General features: G+C 41.7%; 1 protein-coding gene across 1 annotated transcript in view; it reads right to left on the bottom strand.

Moving 5' to 3' along the window:
• Positions 1-15,182, bottom strand: part of PIK3CD (phosphatidylinositol-4,5-bisphosphate 3-kinase catalytic subunit delta) — a 71,736-nt gene extending 56,554 nt beyond the window's left edge. Inside the window, exon 1 of the mRNA XM_078607760.1 lies at positions 14,948-15,182. The gene's annotated coding sequence lies outside the window, so the exon portion shown is untranslated. The remainder of the gene's footprint in view (positions 1-14,947) is intronic.
• Positions 15,183-16,021: the final 839 nt, after the last annotated feature.

Below are 16,021 nucleotides of genomic sequence, written 5' to 3' on the forward strand. Positions count from 1 at the left end.
ATCACCATCGAAGATAAGTAACGATCAAAGGAACATGGAAGGAACTTTAACTGTTTAAGGTACAATGTACAACCCTTTGTGAATCCACTGCTGTACGAAGGCCTACCCACGACATGTCATGGGGGTGGTTTGACCATACTTCACCATCCTGGTTCAGTGCAGGTTGGGAAAGCAGTGACCTAAAGCTAGTTCAGATATAACTCAAAACTGGAGTTATAGCCGTGGCCGGGAATCGAAGTCGGGTAGCCGGCTTCGTAGTACGGTGTGCTCACCACTGCACCACCGCTGCTTCACCCCCCAATTATTATTATTTTTACACATGTGGGTACGTTCCACGCACACAGCAATCACCCTCCCACTACGGGTTGGTGAAGAATTTGCCTATTAACCGATCATCTTTCCACAATTCTATTAATTGTCATGAGCCGAGGTCACAATTTTTTTTTCCACCCTCTCGTTTGTGTCGTCCGCCTTTTCGTTGGCTTTGTCTTGTCCTGGTTTAGTTCCATTAGTCTAAAAAGTGCAATACATGTCTTGTTTCCACTTTACAATCATTGAACACAATTGATCCTTAGACACACGATTTAATGCGTGTGCCATGAGAGTAGGAATCGACTTTTAATCAATAAACTGATTAAGCACACCTCCCTATTAAACACATCAGTTCACAGTAGACCGTTGTGTGTGGTAGGCAGCAGAGATAACTACAGAAAATCCATACTTTACTGTACTTCCGTATTCCCACATCACTACTACCTGACCACCCGCCTTCATAAACTCACACTGACTACATGACCCTCGATGACACGGGGAGGGATCTCACGACAAGAGTGGCATGACAAAGAATTGTACATGTACACACACACACACGTGTACACTTACACATGTAAATAAGGATGTGCACGCTTGTAACCAGGTGCTATGCGGACAGAGTTATTGGAATGCACAGGTGGATGTACCCCACTTGAACATCAGAAGGTGGCCTATGGAAGGTGGCGCAGTTGGTGAATTGTGTACCTTTCTAGATTTGAAGCTTTCGTGACTGCAAGGATTCATATTCTTAGGTTTTTCGGTAAAGTCACGTAGGTAAAAAATTACTTTTATTAATTTTAATTTTTTACCTACATGGCTTTACCGAAAAAACCTAAGAATATGAATTGTGTACCTATTTGTGTAGATTTATGAGTGTTTTTTCCCCCCAACTTGTACAATTGGGGCTTTCTCCGTTCACCCAGCTCCAACCCCCGCCTTCCCCCTCCCCATGCAAAAATAACCAATTAAAAACTAGCTAAACACTCAAAGCAGTGGCAGGACATTCTCCTTGATGTGAGAATGTATGTATGTTGAACTTCTTTCGCACCGTACGTAGCCAACCGTGCTAATAGGTTTGTGTCACTGTTATTACGAAAATACCGAGCTAACTTGCACATGGACCTAACTTTTTCTGATGCCTCTTGCTCTCATAATACTTGCACACTGTTAATTTTATATTTTTTTGTGTGTGTTTCATTCACGACCATTATATACCTCGTTAGATAATTGTGCAATATTCCTTAAGGACCCTGTGGTCATTATTCTCTGCAATATCGTTAATTTTGTCTTTGTTGTTGCTGTGATCACGAACCACGGATCTCAACTTGTAAAATAGCCGGGCAACTGGCTAAACGAAATCATCCATGTAACAAATCAAATAAACTCAAACTAAAATAAATGTCACGGGTAAAACAATTATTATCACTATTACTCGTAAATGTATATTTAGTGCATATGTATATGTAGGTAATGTGCTTATTAAACTACTCAAAATAGAACTGTGTTTAAAAAGGACACATCCTGTTGTTACTGTAAAGTCTGCTTTTACTATAAGAACATTTGACTTCCTCTCTGCGGGCCCTGCACTTACAAGAAATGTATTGCGAGACTATGGAGTGCAAATAAGAGAGAAAAAAACACTTCCTTGCATTAGTTGACACCGTCGTCCAAGAAACCACACTTCTGATCAATTGCCAGATTATCGCGGCACATACAGGGCCCCGTATACACGCGCACAAGAGCGAAAGCGAGCCTTTTCCGCATTTTACTATATTTAAAACGCACGGACGGAGAAATTGCACGGCAGGCAAGCAATGCTTGCACCGCAAACGAAAACTGCAATGACCATTTTTTTTATTGGTTAATTGTACTTCAGCAAATACATACTAAATCATACCACAATCCACCACCACCACCAGCAGCATAGTGGCAATGTAATTGCTGTAAGATTAATAGTGTGCATGACGCTAACGTGCACATGTGGTTAGCATGCTCTGTTAAACTCAGTAATTGTATTCTTATTCTTCCTCGTGTCCTGTAATGAATGTAGACCTTTGAATGCTGAAGCACCTACCATGTGTTAAAATGTTTTTTAAATTGTGCTGTACGTTTAATTATTGTTGTTCCGTATGATAACGATATAACATCTCGTATAAGGTAATCTGTGGGTCTCTCTTGCAAAGCAGACTATGGCTGAATTCAGTGCCGGATTAAGCTAGTGCAGGGCCTGTAGCATATGTTATAAAAGGGCCCTAAAAAAACTCACAAATATAAAAAAAATTACTTGCTTGCATAATAAAGTAATTGCATTTTTTACATTTGCTCTACAGCCAGAAAATGCGACAAATCGCTAACCTTCAACACCCAGTCGTTCATAAAAGTTGAAGGCAGTATAGTACTATAGTAATCGAGCAAGTGCAGAATCACTGAACCGGACTTGATAGCTTGAAAGCATTTAGCGCAGGGCCCTTGAAAGTGTGGGGCCCGTAACATATGTAGCTACTTTTGTAACGAGGATAATCCGGCACCGGCTGAATGTCACCCACGTCACAACTGAGCTGATACAGTCTGAGGACATAATGAATGAAAATGTTTAAAATGGACGAAAATATACTCTTTTAATTACGCGATGCAATATTACGTAAATATTAATGCAAATGCGACGAATTTATATATTTCCCTTGCTTATGTTTCTATCAATTGATACAATCTGGGATTGTGACTCGATTCAAGGATCAATTCTCTTTATGCTTTTACATTGTGCTCATTATAGTGGCTACCTGTGGCTGGAAGGGTCATGTGAACACATTACATATAACACATATTGCTTGAAAAATATTGATTCCTAAATTTGAAATATGACATCTATAGTGAGCTTCGAATAGATATTAATCGATTCACCGTTACACAAAGAAATAGCAATTTTTAAAAAGTGCATGCGTGATGAGATTATCGCAGATGCATTAATTACACAATTACAGCACTGTAAGGTGTTGGGTAAGCAAATTTCAGAGCGTGAAAGGAAGGTTGTGATCAGAAATTTTAAATACAGTGACATCGTCAAGTTGAGAACTATCAAGAGCTCACATACCAGATAGGGGACAGCTTAGCCCATATCTGCGGTGTGTAAAATGGGTACCAATGAATGAAGATGCATTACCTGTTTTGGAGTCAACAGTAGTTTTGCTATGTGTACATTTTCACAACTGAGTGGAAAGTGTCAATAGAGGTAAGAAAGCATGTAAACAATTATACTTAACTCCAGCCATTCTCAATCGACCAATGGATTAAGGCCTCCCCAACCCATGTCAGTAATTGGGGTTTTCCCATTTACCATGCTTCACCACACTGGTCAGCGCATGCTAGTTAAAAATGTAACCGATCATTAGATCAGATCAAACTCCAAATCACCAGTTGCAAATAATCTACTCTACTGTACAGAGAACGCTGAGTGGAATAAGTTCAGCGCTTCAACTTTGGCACCAGCGAGTAAAATAACAAAGGGGAACAATTTGACGAAAGTTGACCTGTGTCCTTCATTTGCGACCGCTCAGCACTTCGACACGTCATTTTTCAGGGCAGCATTTTCTCAAACTGCAATCCTCAAGGCCTTCCACGCTACACAAGCTCTCTCCTTGATAGCAGGCGAGGTGTGAGCAACGGGTGGCTGCGTAATTTGCATACAGAAGGCAAAGATTTTAAACGGGTGAAAAGGCGCACAGTGGGGCTGGGTCACCTGCAGGGTAACAAACAGCACACACGAGCGCCTACCCCGTTTTACTTGCCTGAATATTTTTTTTTTCACGACACTACTTTTGCAGTGATGCATAGGCACAAAAAAAATCAACACATTCATGAATACACTGCCCTTAAACGAAATCATATATATTAGACATATGTATAGACATATACGTGACTGGCAATGTTTATGACAATGGCCCTTCTGCTGTGAAAAAGGCCCATTTCTCGAAAACGTCGCCTATTATATATATTTTTTGTTCCTCTTAAGGCAGCGTTATTGATGAATATGTTGCGTTTTCATTAACGTCCCCTTGGGATTAAAATTTTAATTTCAGCAGCACAAAGAGGTCACACTTTTTCCTGAATTTTTGTTATATGTTGACCCCCCCCCACCGCCCCCCTGATCTGTGCTGATCTTCCAACAAGGGACAATGCCTGTCAATAATAACCATCCCATGTCTGTGGCATAGAGAGGAAAGTTCACGCATTTCCACCAGCCCCTCCACCAGCTTTACTCTCCCACTGCACCCGCGCAGTCAACAGATCGGTTTCTGTTCCAACTCGCATGGCTATTCCAACATTGCTTTGTGCGCTCGCGGACGCGTGAACCCGTTGGTATTGCAGCCGAAGTGGAATGCGTAAAATTTCCTGCAGCCTTTATTTGATTTCTTTTAAAAATATGTTTTTTTTTCTTAAAGCACATTTTCGCCCCTCCCCCGGCAACGACACAAGGTTAGAGGAATGCTGTTCGGCTTTATTTTTGAAACTTCCTTTCTCGCGAAAATTGGCAACTTGTCGCAATTTTTATTTATTAAATAAATGTGTTTCGTTTGGATGTAGATGACTTAACGTTGTTTGCGGCTCTGTAAATGTAAGCATTTTTTAAAACTGAGGCTAAACAAGATTAAGTCTTTTGTTTCTTGCATAACAGCATTAAGTACTTACGAACAAAAGACTTCAAACTGCCTTGAGGCCTACTTGAATGTCCACCTTTATGTAACTACAACAGAATAAGCTTATTTAGCTTAGAAGAGGCTACACTGAACAACTAAGAGTTGAACATTTTGCATATTCTTAATAACTATAATAATTTCCATTGCTTTGTCAATCCACTGCAGGATGAAGGACTGTGAAACCTACTTCAACATGCTAGTCCAAGTCAGATTTCTAGGACTCGCCACTGATGGGAGCCATGTCCAGGAATCAAACTTTAGATAACCAGGCATCAAACTTTAGATAGCCAGGCATCAAAACTTTAGATAGCCAGGCATCATTGCGTGGGTGTGCTAACCACTGTGCCACTGCTCCACCCCATTCTTAATATTAACATTCAAACACTCTTTAACCGCTACTCGTACGAATTATTGTTCCTTATGAAAACATTATTCTTTGAAAGCAAACAAAAAAAACCCTGGGGCAGGTTACAACGCTGGTCATTTAAGGTCCACCAGTAAATTTGACTTAGCATGTTTTAGTCATCATACGTTGGCGAGATGTTGACCACCTCGCCTGCTATACCAGATGTCGCGCATTCGATCCCGTCCGTGACGCCTGTATATTTGGAGTTTCCATGTTCTCCCCGCGTTCGCGTGGATTTCTATCCTGGTCCTCCAGTTTATCCCTCCACAATTTAGGATCAGGTGTTTAGGGTATTTGGCTGCTATAAATGTCCGCATGATAAGCTACTTCCGTTGAGCTTTCATTTGTGGCCAGGTTACTTCTGAAAAAGAGCTATATAGCTCAGTAGGCCTTACCTGGTAAAATAAAAACGCTTCGTTCATATATGCGAGTTATGCAAGTGCATATAGGTTTATACAGTCGTGATGTACATCTCTCCGACACGTCTTCAGGTTGTACCGCATGTTTTTTCAGCATGATGCCCAATGTTTCCTCCACGTTCTGGGAACAGCTCGAGGAAATTTATTCTGATGGGTAGCAAAATATTGAACATCCAACTCTTTGGTTCTTTCGGTAAAGGCACGTAGCTATAAAATAAATCACGACGTTTAGGGCGCAACACAAGCGTCTGTCATCAGGTGGGAAAGCATTGAACATCATGTCGAACAGGACAAGGTATACACCGAAAATACATCGGAGGGCTGTACAATGCTCATTATTAAATGGACTAGACACTCAACACTCAGTAGAAGCTACCATATATACACTTAGGAATTCCACTGGCACTGTTTATATTCGAGTGAAACATGTCAACAAATGGTACCATGGCATTTTACATTCCTATCCAGACACTCACAAGAGGCTTTACATTTGAAATGTCAGTTTACCTCTTTGAAATATTTGACATTTTCAAACGGTATTTCCCAATGACTAAAAAAAACATGTTTACACACACAGAGTGCTGCTACGGATATTTCAACGATTGATTTGTGTCGTATTTATATTCATCTTTACAAAAGGTTTTCAGAGTAGATAATAATCTCTTTTCTCACCGAATTGTATTATTTTAATTTAAAGTAAAGCACGTACATAATCCAAAGGGTATATATAAAGCATAGTGACCAACAAAAACATTCATACCATGCAGGCAATTTCTATTTTAAATAATATATAAATATAAAAATTCACGACGTTCGTAAATTACACTACCCTAAAAGGAACAATATATAATTGGCAACATTTTGGGTATTAATAGCAGTCAAACATTAAAAACACCAGTGAATTGCTGTTACTTCTAGAAAAGTAATTTTCTTGAAAAATGCTATTCTGTGTTTAGTTTATTGTCCTTGCCCCCCACCACCCATTAGCCCGATTAGCTACGTACAATGCGAAAGAAGTTCAACATACATACTTTAAACAGAAATCGATATTTATTACTTTTTCTGGTCCAAGTGACTCAGAAATTACACATTACCATGGAAGAGAATAGTCTCTTCAGAGAACAACCACTCCTGACTTTGTGCTAAGCTCATCTTATATTCCTGGCCCCAAAGCAACGATGTGCTGGGTCAACCCTGGATGAAAATTCGACTTAAGTTCTCATGAGAAATGTTCTCCAATTTACTAATTTAAAAAAACACCAAAAATATATGTATGTTTGTTGAACGTCTTTCGCACCGTACGCAGCCAACCGTGATAATCGAAGGTGCTGGGGAAGGACAACCAACTAAACAACAAAAAAACAGTAAAAAAAAGAGTTTTCAATCTAGAAATTCGTTTTCAATATGTAATAGGTTAATACTTCAGGCAGTGGTGAAGCCATCAAGTGTGCAGGCAGTATAACTGCACCTGGACCCACAGACTACAGGGGACCCAGGCACCAGCCTTTGAAGGGTGAAAGAAATTTGACCGAAGGCGTGCCCCCCATTTCATTCCTTGCACCAGGGCCCATGCTAACCACGCTACGCCACTGGCATCCGGCAAGGGTCTTTCTTCAAATTCGAGACACGGAGCGTAGCGACTGACTGACTTTATCGTTGGTGATCACACATTAAGCACTGTGGGGACACAAACATTTTTTTGGAGGTAGACAAATAATAGTTTTACATTGGCAGTCATTGCGTAACGCTACTCAATATCTGTTAAGGTAAAAACCGTTTTCACGTATGGACTCAAAACCGTTCACTTTTCAAATTATTACCGTACTTTATCTTACGTAGATTTACATCGCGCCTTTGTCCAAAGCGCTCTACAATAAGTATAAAGTTGTACTTTAGATATTGGTAAAAATGACGAGTGAGGTTAAATTCATTGCGTTTATGGCACCACAGTGTAAGATGCAATCTCCAGCTATAAGGCAGTAAATATTTGCACTCTCTCTACTCTAAAGGGCCATTGCCCGAAACATCAGCCTGTTAAATATAGCTCAGTAATATTTCAGTTACGAGGCGGTGTTAATGACAACATCCCTTACTTGTTGTGCACTGCTGCCAATGCATTCCCTTGAGGTTTTGTTTAATTCCTATGAAGTGAGGCGTACTGTAACTCTGCAATTGCTCGGAGCTCTCACCCTGGATCCTCACATTTCCATGTTTATCATTCAACGCGTCAAAGTTTGCACCCACACAAAGTTCACAAGTGGTAAACAAGCATTGGGGGAGCATGTAACGGCGTACGACTTGTAAGTTTGCAAGACAACTCTGTAGATGGGCCCAGATTCCCCAGCCTCCCTCCCTTAGGCTAAAATGTACAGCCCTTTTGTCAATCCACTGTTATGTAAAGTCACCCCCCCAACACCGTGTCGATTATGAGGATTGCTTGAGCATACTTCACTACACTGGTCAGTTCGGGTTGGTGAAGCTGGGGCGGGTTGGGGGTGGTTAGGACTGGTTCCGAGATCACTTGCTATTGATGTTAGCCGTGGCCGGGAATCGAACTTAAGGCTGGCTTGCAAGGTTTGTAGTGCAGTGCAAGAACCACAGCGCTAACACCACCCCCCCCCCCCCTTGGGTAGCTCAGCCTAAAATGAAGGCATGGTTATGGTGTGCCAACATCAGCACTGGGAAGACCTTTGTTGTCTATACCACCGCGTTAGTTTGCTGTGTCGGGATTAACAGGTGCTCGCCAACAGCATTTGTTGCTCAAAAAGTCCATAAGGCCTAAACTGGAATCTATATTATTTTCGTAGGCTGTGTGAAAGTTTATGTGCAATTATATCAAGTTTACACCACCACAAACTAAAATGGATAGGAAATGGAAGCAGCCCTCGGGCTAAATACAGTGAATGTCTGTTTGTCACCACCAACCATGTTATCTTGTGCCTTTCATGAGTCATAGCAAAGGCCAAAAAAGCGTTCTGCCGTTACCCCACATGCATCCATTCATAAGAGTTCAAGTTGGCTAAAGGATAAATAGTGCAGAGCACTCGAACGTCTTGCTTCTCGCTGTGCAAACGTGCATGCCCACTTGCTTAGTCAGTGTGCCCAAAAACGTGTTTTTTAAAAATATATTTATCTTCTTTTTAAGGAGGATCGTAAATATAATCTCGGTCTTCGCCTGAGCTATACCCGGCAGTTGTAGCTGACCAAGTGTGTGTGGGGGGTGGCAGAGAGCGTTGGGAATGTACGACATCACGTGTTTGGCAAAGCATTACCGAGAAAATTCCGTTGTGGTCACCGATATTGCTTAATCCCTTTGTCTTTTGGCCGATGGGCTTTGGCTAAAATAATTCAAATAATAACATCTTTCATGAAGGTTCAATTTTATGTCATTGTGAAAAATAGAGAACTTCAGCACTCGTACAAGCACAACGATTGACACACGCAACACACAATTGCAGTGTTTCCCGCTCAAAGGGCCATTTGGGGGCTGTGCTCAACTTCCTGTTGAAAGTCCTGAGCCAGCGGTGGAAATTCGACATTCCTGTGACGAGAGTGAGTCTACCTTTACGACATGGAACAAGAGCAAGTGGTTAATATCCATTATTTCTCCAACAGGCCTCGCTCAGCCACAGTCTAGATTTTTAACACAGTCGGCAAATGTAGCCGCACGGTTCAACGCACACTTTCAGAAATCTATAAAAAAAATCCAGCTTCATTCCATAACCACCACCACCACCACGTTAACCCGAAGCGCACCAACTATAAAACAAAGCAACACTCACAGCAGTTCAATTAACATCATAACCACGGGGAAAACAATGTTAGCTTGCATCCTTATCCACGAGTGGACAATAACGCACGTGCGTCCCAGACCATTGTTTTGACTTCTCTCGAATCCCCCAGTGGGCTTATAACTGTACGAGGTGACGTCGAGCTGGATGACGGCTGTGCCCCCCCCCCACACACTTGTATGGACAAAGACAGAGAGAGGGGGCCTCGCACGACCATCAGAAAAGAATGTCAAAACATGCATTCGAAACGATGATAACCGCCGGGTGAGTCGACACCGAGTGAAGGGAACAGTTCATGGGGGTTGCATACGACCAACGTGATCAGCGGTTCCAGCACTTTTTTTCTTTGCCAGCCGCAGACAAGGGTCTTGGCGTTGCCACATCTCTCTGGTCGGGGTGTTTTAATTATTTTAGTCAACAACAGTACAATGGGGGCTCTTCTTCGCATTTCTATGCAGATATTAAAGGGTACTGTGAACGGATGTGGGTCTCCTTGCCACGTCGGCTATATTAGTTGGAAATCAGACGTGGTAATTCGTTGAAGACATCACTTGCATTTGGTTTGCTCATTTGTAATTCACGACACGATTTTTGTAGGCACCTTTTGTGAGAAACTAACAGGTGGGCGGCTGGTACGTCGTGAAGAATATTATCTTTACCAGTTCTCTACCTCTCCCACGACTCGTTAAATGGTTGCAAGCTACCGTTATCCTGGGGACAAGGATGTCAATATTCCTTATCGCCCACCAAAGCTCCCAACATTAACGGGTGCGTTTTCAATTGTGGTTCACAAAATGCGTTTTGTTGTTGTTGTGATCCTTCTTACTCGTCGAGAGCCCACTGCTGCCACAATCAGTTGTTTTCCCAAAACGAGATCCGAGTCAGTGTCTTCTTATACATCAATATAGCATTCCTTGGTTTAAAAAAAACACACAGACGCACAATCACACACAACCGCACTGATTCACATGCATGGTCCATGTTTAACACAACAAAAATGTTTGCTCTTCGTTGCGGATGATTCCACTTGCACACGCACGGGTTACAATGGTTTGGGCAACAAGGAGACATTATCGATTAGGAAACGAGCAAGGCAGCTGCGGGGCATGTGATCTCAAAGAGCTCAAGGCAGCTTCTGTTATTGACTTACCTGCAGGTTAAATAGCGGGGTGGGGGGGAATATAAAGTCGTAAATCAAGGGACAGGGAGGAAAATTGGCATTGCATTCATTTAATTATTAACCAAAAATACTGCCAGGATAATGGATTTTAATATGTTTGCCGTAGTTAATTAGTGCCATCGTGCTGCAATTTCGACGTAAAAGTCTCTTTGACCTTTTTTTGTTAGATCCATTCACAACAAATAATGTAAATGTGTACAGGGGAATGAAGCTAATATGAATGGAGTTTCACAAACAAACATGTCGATTATAACCGGGTACCATAAAAAATCGGTGCTACAGAGGAAATGATACAGTGCATAGATACAGTTCAAACATTACCTACAGCTTCTGAAAAACATGTGCATACCTGTACAGTTCAACGTGAACATATCGTACTTTGACTCATAGCTCTATAAAAACAATATGTAGATTATCTCTATGACGATCATAATGAGAACAATCATATACAACAAATATTACTCAACTGATCAAATATTTAAATATCCCAGATTTGCATACATTATGAACAGCGTTCTATGTCACTGACAAAAGTAGTTGCTTTTCACAGCTGACTGATATGATTCATAATGACTGTCACGAGTTGCACTTCCGAGTGCAACTTCAAAGACAATCACAGTAACGTCACATGTCATATTTGGCGATTCATCACGATTATCGGGGCAGGGTTAACTCACTTCAGTACGATAATCCACCGGGCCACCTGCACCACGAACTACCTTAATTTCTCCACATCCTCGGCGGACTTCCTCACACGTGTTCCATTCACACAGCATTTGTTATATTAACTCAACAGTCAATAGGTTATCGCACGCGGGCATAAATAATCAATTGCAGGTGTCACATATTGATTTAAGGGTGAAAAAAAACGATGCTGTAGATGCCTCAAATAAAATGTAGAAAAAAATTCCACCAATCACCATCAACCATCCCAGATTTGCACGAAATCACACTGCCACCAAAATAATTAAGACATTCTCAAGCCACCAAACGAATCAAGGCCTACTGATGCCATGTCAGCTTATAGGTGTTTATTTGACCATACTCTAGCCATGCTGGTCAGTGTGGGTTTCTGAAGGATAAGCCAGGACCGGTTCTATCACTTACCACTGATGTTTGCCGTGCCAAGGAATCGACCTCAGGTCACCGGGCTCATAGCGTAGCGAGTTAATCGTTGTACTACGCGTTAACCACACTACTGCCACTTAATCCACTGTCACTACTGTACCACATTTGAATACAGCTGCCCGCATGTAGCCTGCATTCACATTGTTTTTACTAAGCCTTGGGCTATAAGCTTTGAACCTCTTACTGCCCTAAGGGGTCAACAGAACGGAAATGGCCCACACCATGAGCTAATACGGTGGGACAGGTCGTGAACACAGGTTTTTTACACGCACACAGTTAATGGAGAGAAGCTTTACACAACGTGTTTAGTTTACGGCGGTACATAAAGGAACGGCATTTGAAATGTTTTTGAAAGCCTTATAAATGGGAAGGTATAAAAGTTTACGTTTTAGAAAAGTGGTGTGGACAGTATTTAAATGCTGTGTTCAGCTTTACTGCCTGCTATTGTCAGTGACAAATACAACCCTAACGCTGTTTTGTCCCTTAACTTACTACCACTCTAAATTACAAACCACAGGATGCTGAAATGACACTTTACATGTTTTAGGCAAACTGACCACTGGCAGCACGAGCATACCTGGAAGACGACTACATTTAATAGCAGGCAAAGGTCAATATATACAATTGCTGAATAAAGGCATTGCTGCTGCCATCTCTGTCACGATTGCGTGTGCTGTAATGATTGGACCAGCACCTTGCACACAAGCTGATTTCATCTTCCCATCTCGGAGGTAAAAGTACCCTGGAACACATTCCGTTCTGCCACTCACCATTGGCAATCATCCCCTCTAGTGGGCTCTCTCTTGCCCAAAACCCAGTTTACTTTCGTTCAGAAAGGTTGTCTATAACCTGGACAAATTGTCTAATCAATGTGTTACACTTATCAATGTATTTCCAAACACGCGACTCTCCAAGCTTTTTTGCGCCACTTTTTTCAGTTTTTGTTATACTTTCTACACGAATGAGCATGTTTATGATCCGTATGTCACAAATAGGTGGTAAATAACGATTTTAAACGTTCTGCGTTAAGCGCATAGGTATGTTACATTCTATTTTGGAGTTCAGCTTTCCTAAAGCACTGCAACCTACACACACGCACCTCCCATAACCTTGATTCAGGTCCACTTTCAGCAATTGTCTCAGGCGTACGTAGGACTCTGTTTTCCAGTTGCACACTAAATGACCATTGTTTTGCTCATATTTATCCTGAGCCCAACTTTGCAGCCTTCTACATTACGTTCCAAGAGCCAGCTCAGATTTGCTGACAGAGATGGATTATTGTAACGTCCAACGGGAACGAACAGAAAGAGACATGTCAGAACACACATACTGAATAACACTGTATACACGTGCACAATATGTGCATATATGCACTATCGCAGCAGTAAAGTTGATCTCTTATGTACAGTATATGGATACGAGAGGGTACATATAATTTATGTGATGGCAGTGAGAGATGACGGCCATGCATTCTTTTAAACCGCCTAATTTTAAACATAAGGGGTCCCCCCCCTTGGGGCTGCTCCATTTATGAATGCATATTTATATTAGTACAGTGATCACTATGCACAGATAGTTCATGCAATCCTCTTCGTTGTGCCAATTTAAAGTGGAGCATAACAAAACCTTCACATCTCTGGCGCTCTTTAAAAAAAAAGTGTATCCAATGCGTAGCGAATTTGTATCACAAATCAAATAATCTAGAGACACAGACACAAAGCAAATAACACTTTGAAATTAATCCGGAATGACACTGAAAGTTTTTTTGTTTATATCTTCAATAAACCCATCACTCTCACAAGTCCCCTATTAAACACGAATGGACTTCATCATCTCACAAGCATTGTTTCAGAATTATCATCATGATGGGCCATGATCAAACAACTGCTGGATGAAGGCCTCCCCCAAAAAAATCCACCGCTCATCTCTGCCCAGCCGATGCACAGGAGCTGATTGCATCGCTCCATCTCCCCTATAAACGTACCCAAGGATGTGTGTTTGTGTGTGTGTGGCGTTCTATTCCATGATTGCCAACAACTTATTCTTGGATCTGTTGGTAAAGTCACGTAAAAGGGAAATAATAAAATAATAAAAATACAATTCTCACGACGTTTCGGCCACAACACAAGCAGCCGTCCTCAGGTGAAGAACAGAGCTGTTGTGGCCGAAACGTCGTGAGAATTGTATTGTTTAATGTTTATTATTTCATTATTTCCCTTCTACGTGACTTTACCGAAAGATCCAAGAATATGAATCCCTGCAGTCACGAAAGCTTCAAATCGAAATGCCAACAACTTCGTCCTTATTATTTGAATAGGCAGTTGACACGTCCTGCCCACCACATGCCCCCAACGTACAACTCTGAACAGCTTTAATGATGTTACTAACCTTGTGTGTGTTCCCAAATCCACGTCTTGTTCCTCCCCGTGCAATTCTAAGTACAGTACAGTACTGTATACGTCTATGTCTCAACGCTACTGTGCACACATGTCAATCAATTTTATATAAACAAGTACTGTACTAACCATCACGCACAACTAAAAGCAACAGCGGAAACGGTCGAATACAAAACAAAAAGGTATTTGTATGCGACCACACACGTTTCATCTGTATAGATCTTTGACAAATTAAAGAATCTCTTAAGCACTTCCACTCATCCCATTCACCATCCTTAACTCCTCTATCCTCCTTAACTCCTACGCGTGAGCATTTTAACAGAGCATCGTCTGAACAATAAGCTGCAGTCGTCATCGCACGTTCCATCGCTTGCAAATATTACTTGAAAAATGTCATTAAAAAGTCGCAAGTATAAATACTGCGTCAGGTAGGCCGCAGCGAGGCACCGACCCTCGGCTAGCGAGCCCGCCGGGTTGGCAAGCACAAAACTCGGCCGAGCCAGGGGACCCAGAGACCCGCCCCCCCACCCCACTTTACTTCAAAATAAAAAAACACAAACACACACACCGCAACAATTAACACAGCCGCACACAAAGCCGATATAACCGACCCAAACTCACCTGGATGAACCGAAATCCCACGCAGCAGCCGCATACTACGACAAACACATTCCTTTTCTGGACCAGTTTGTATCGATGGAGGAGGGCAAATGCGGCTGATGTCCCCTAATGCATTCAACGACCGCTGTTGTTGTTGTTGCCACCGTTGTTGTTGTTTACAATTCCCTGCGTGTACGAGGAACGCGAGAAAAACACTGCACTAGTGTTGTGCCAGACTTTCGTGTTGGTGTGCGTGTGTGTCGTGTGCTGTACCCGAGTGAGCCAGCTACTGACGCCAAGAGGAAACGGCGATCAAGAAGGAAGTTGAGAATTGAGGGGTGGGGGGGCAGGGCGGCAGCTCCACCCTTTGCACTGCCAATTGAATTACAAATCACCATTGGAACCTCATTTGCCAGTAGCAAAATATGATAATTGTTTTTTTACCCTTTTATTTGGCAACAAAACTGACACCTTTTTTTTACAAGGAGTCATGTTTCCATTGACCACAATACCTGCAGTCGGAATGCAAACAAAAACACAACTCTGATAATGTATGCACTGTCCTTGAAATTGATTGGTCCACACCCGAGACAGCTTTCCTTAGAGCCTAGTCTCACATGGTGTTGGACCAGATGACGCCAAAAGCCGCAAAAAAGGTGTCAGTTTTGTTGCCAGATAAAAGGGTAAAAAAACTATTATCATATTTTGCTACTGGCAAAGGAGGTTCCAATGGTACAATTTTCACATTCAGGAGGTCAAGCCGACTTAACAATTTAGATGATTTTGCTGCTCTAAATGTCCACTTTTGTTGAGCTATCGTTTGTGGCCAGGTAGCTTTTGAAAAATAAGTGTATGCCTCAGTGGGCTTTGTCTGGTAGGATGTGGATGGTTTAGTGTTGTATTTGTTTGTGTTTGAGTGATTTTAGATTTGAAGCTTTCATGACTGCAAGGATTCATACATAAGTCACGTAGGTTAAAAAAAATAATAATAAATGAAAATAAATCAATTAAAACAAAATTTTACCTACGTAACTTTACCGAAAAAACCTAAGAGTTTGAGTGATTTGTTTACTTTTGTCGTACTTTGCACTCTTA

Source organism: Lampetra planeri, chromosome 28 (assembly GCF_965212315.1).
Source record: "Lampetra planeri chromosome 28, kcLamPlan1.2.h2, whole genome shotgun sequence".
In the NCBI taxonomy this organism is placed as follows: domain Eukaryota; kingdom Metazoa; phylum Chordata; class Hyperoartia; order Petromyzontiformes; family Petromyzontidae; genus Lampetra; species Lampetra planeri.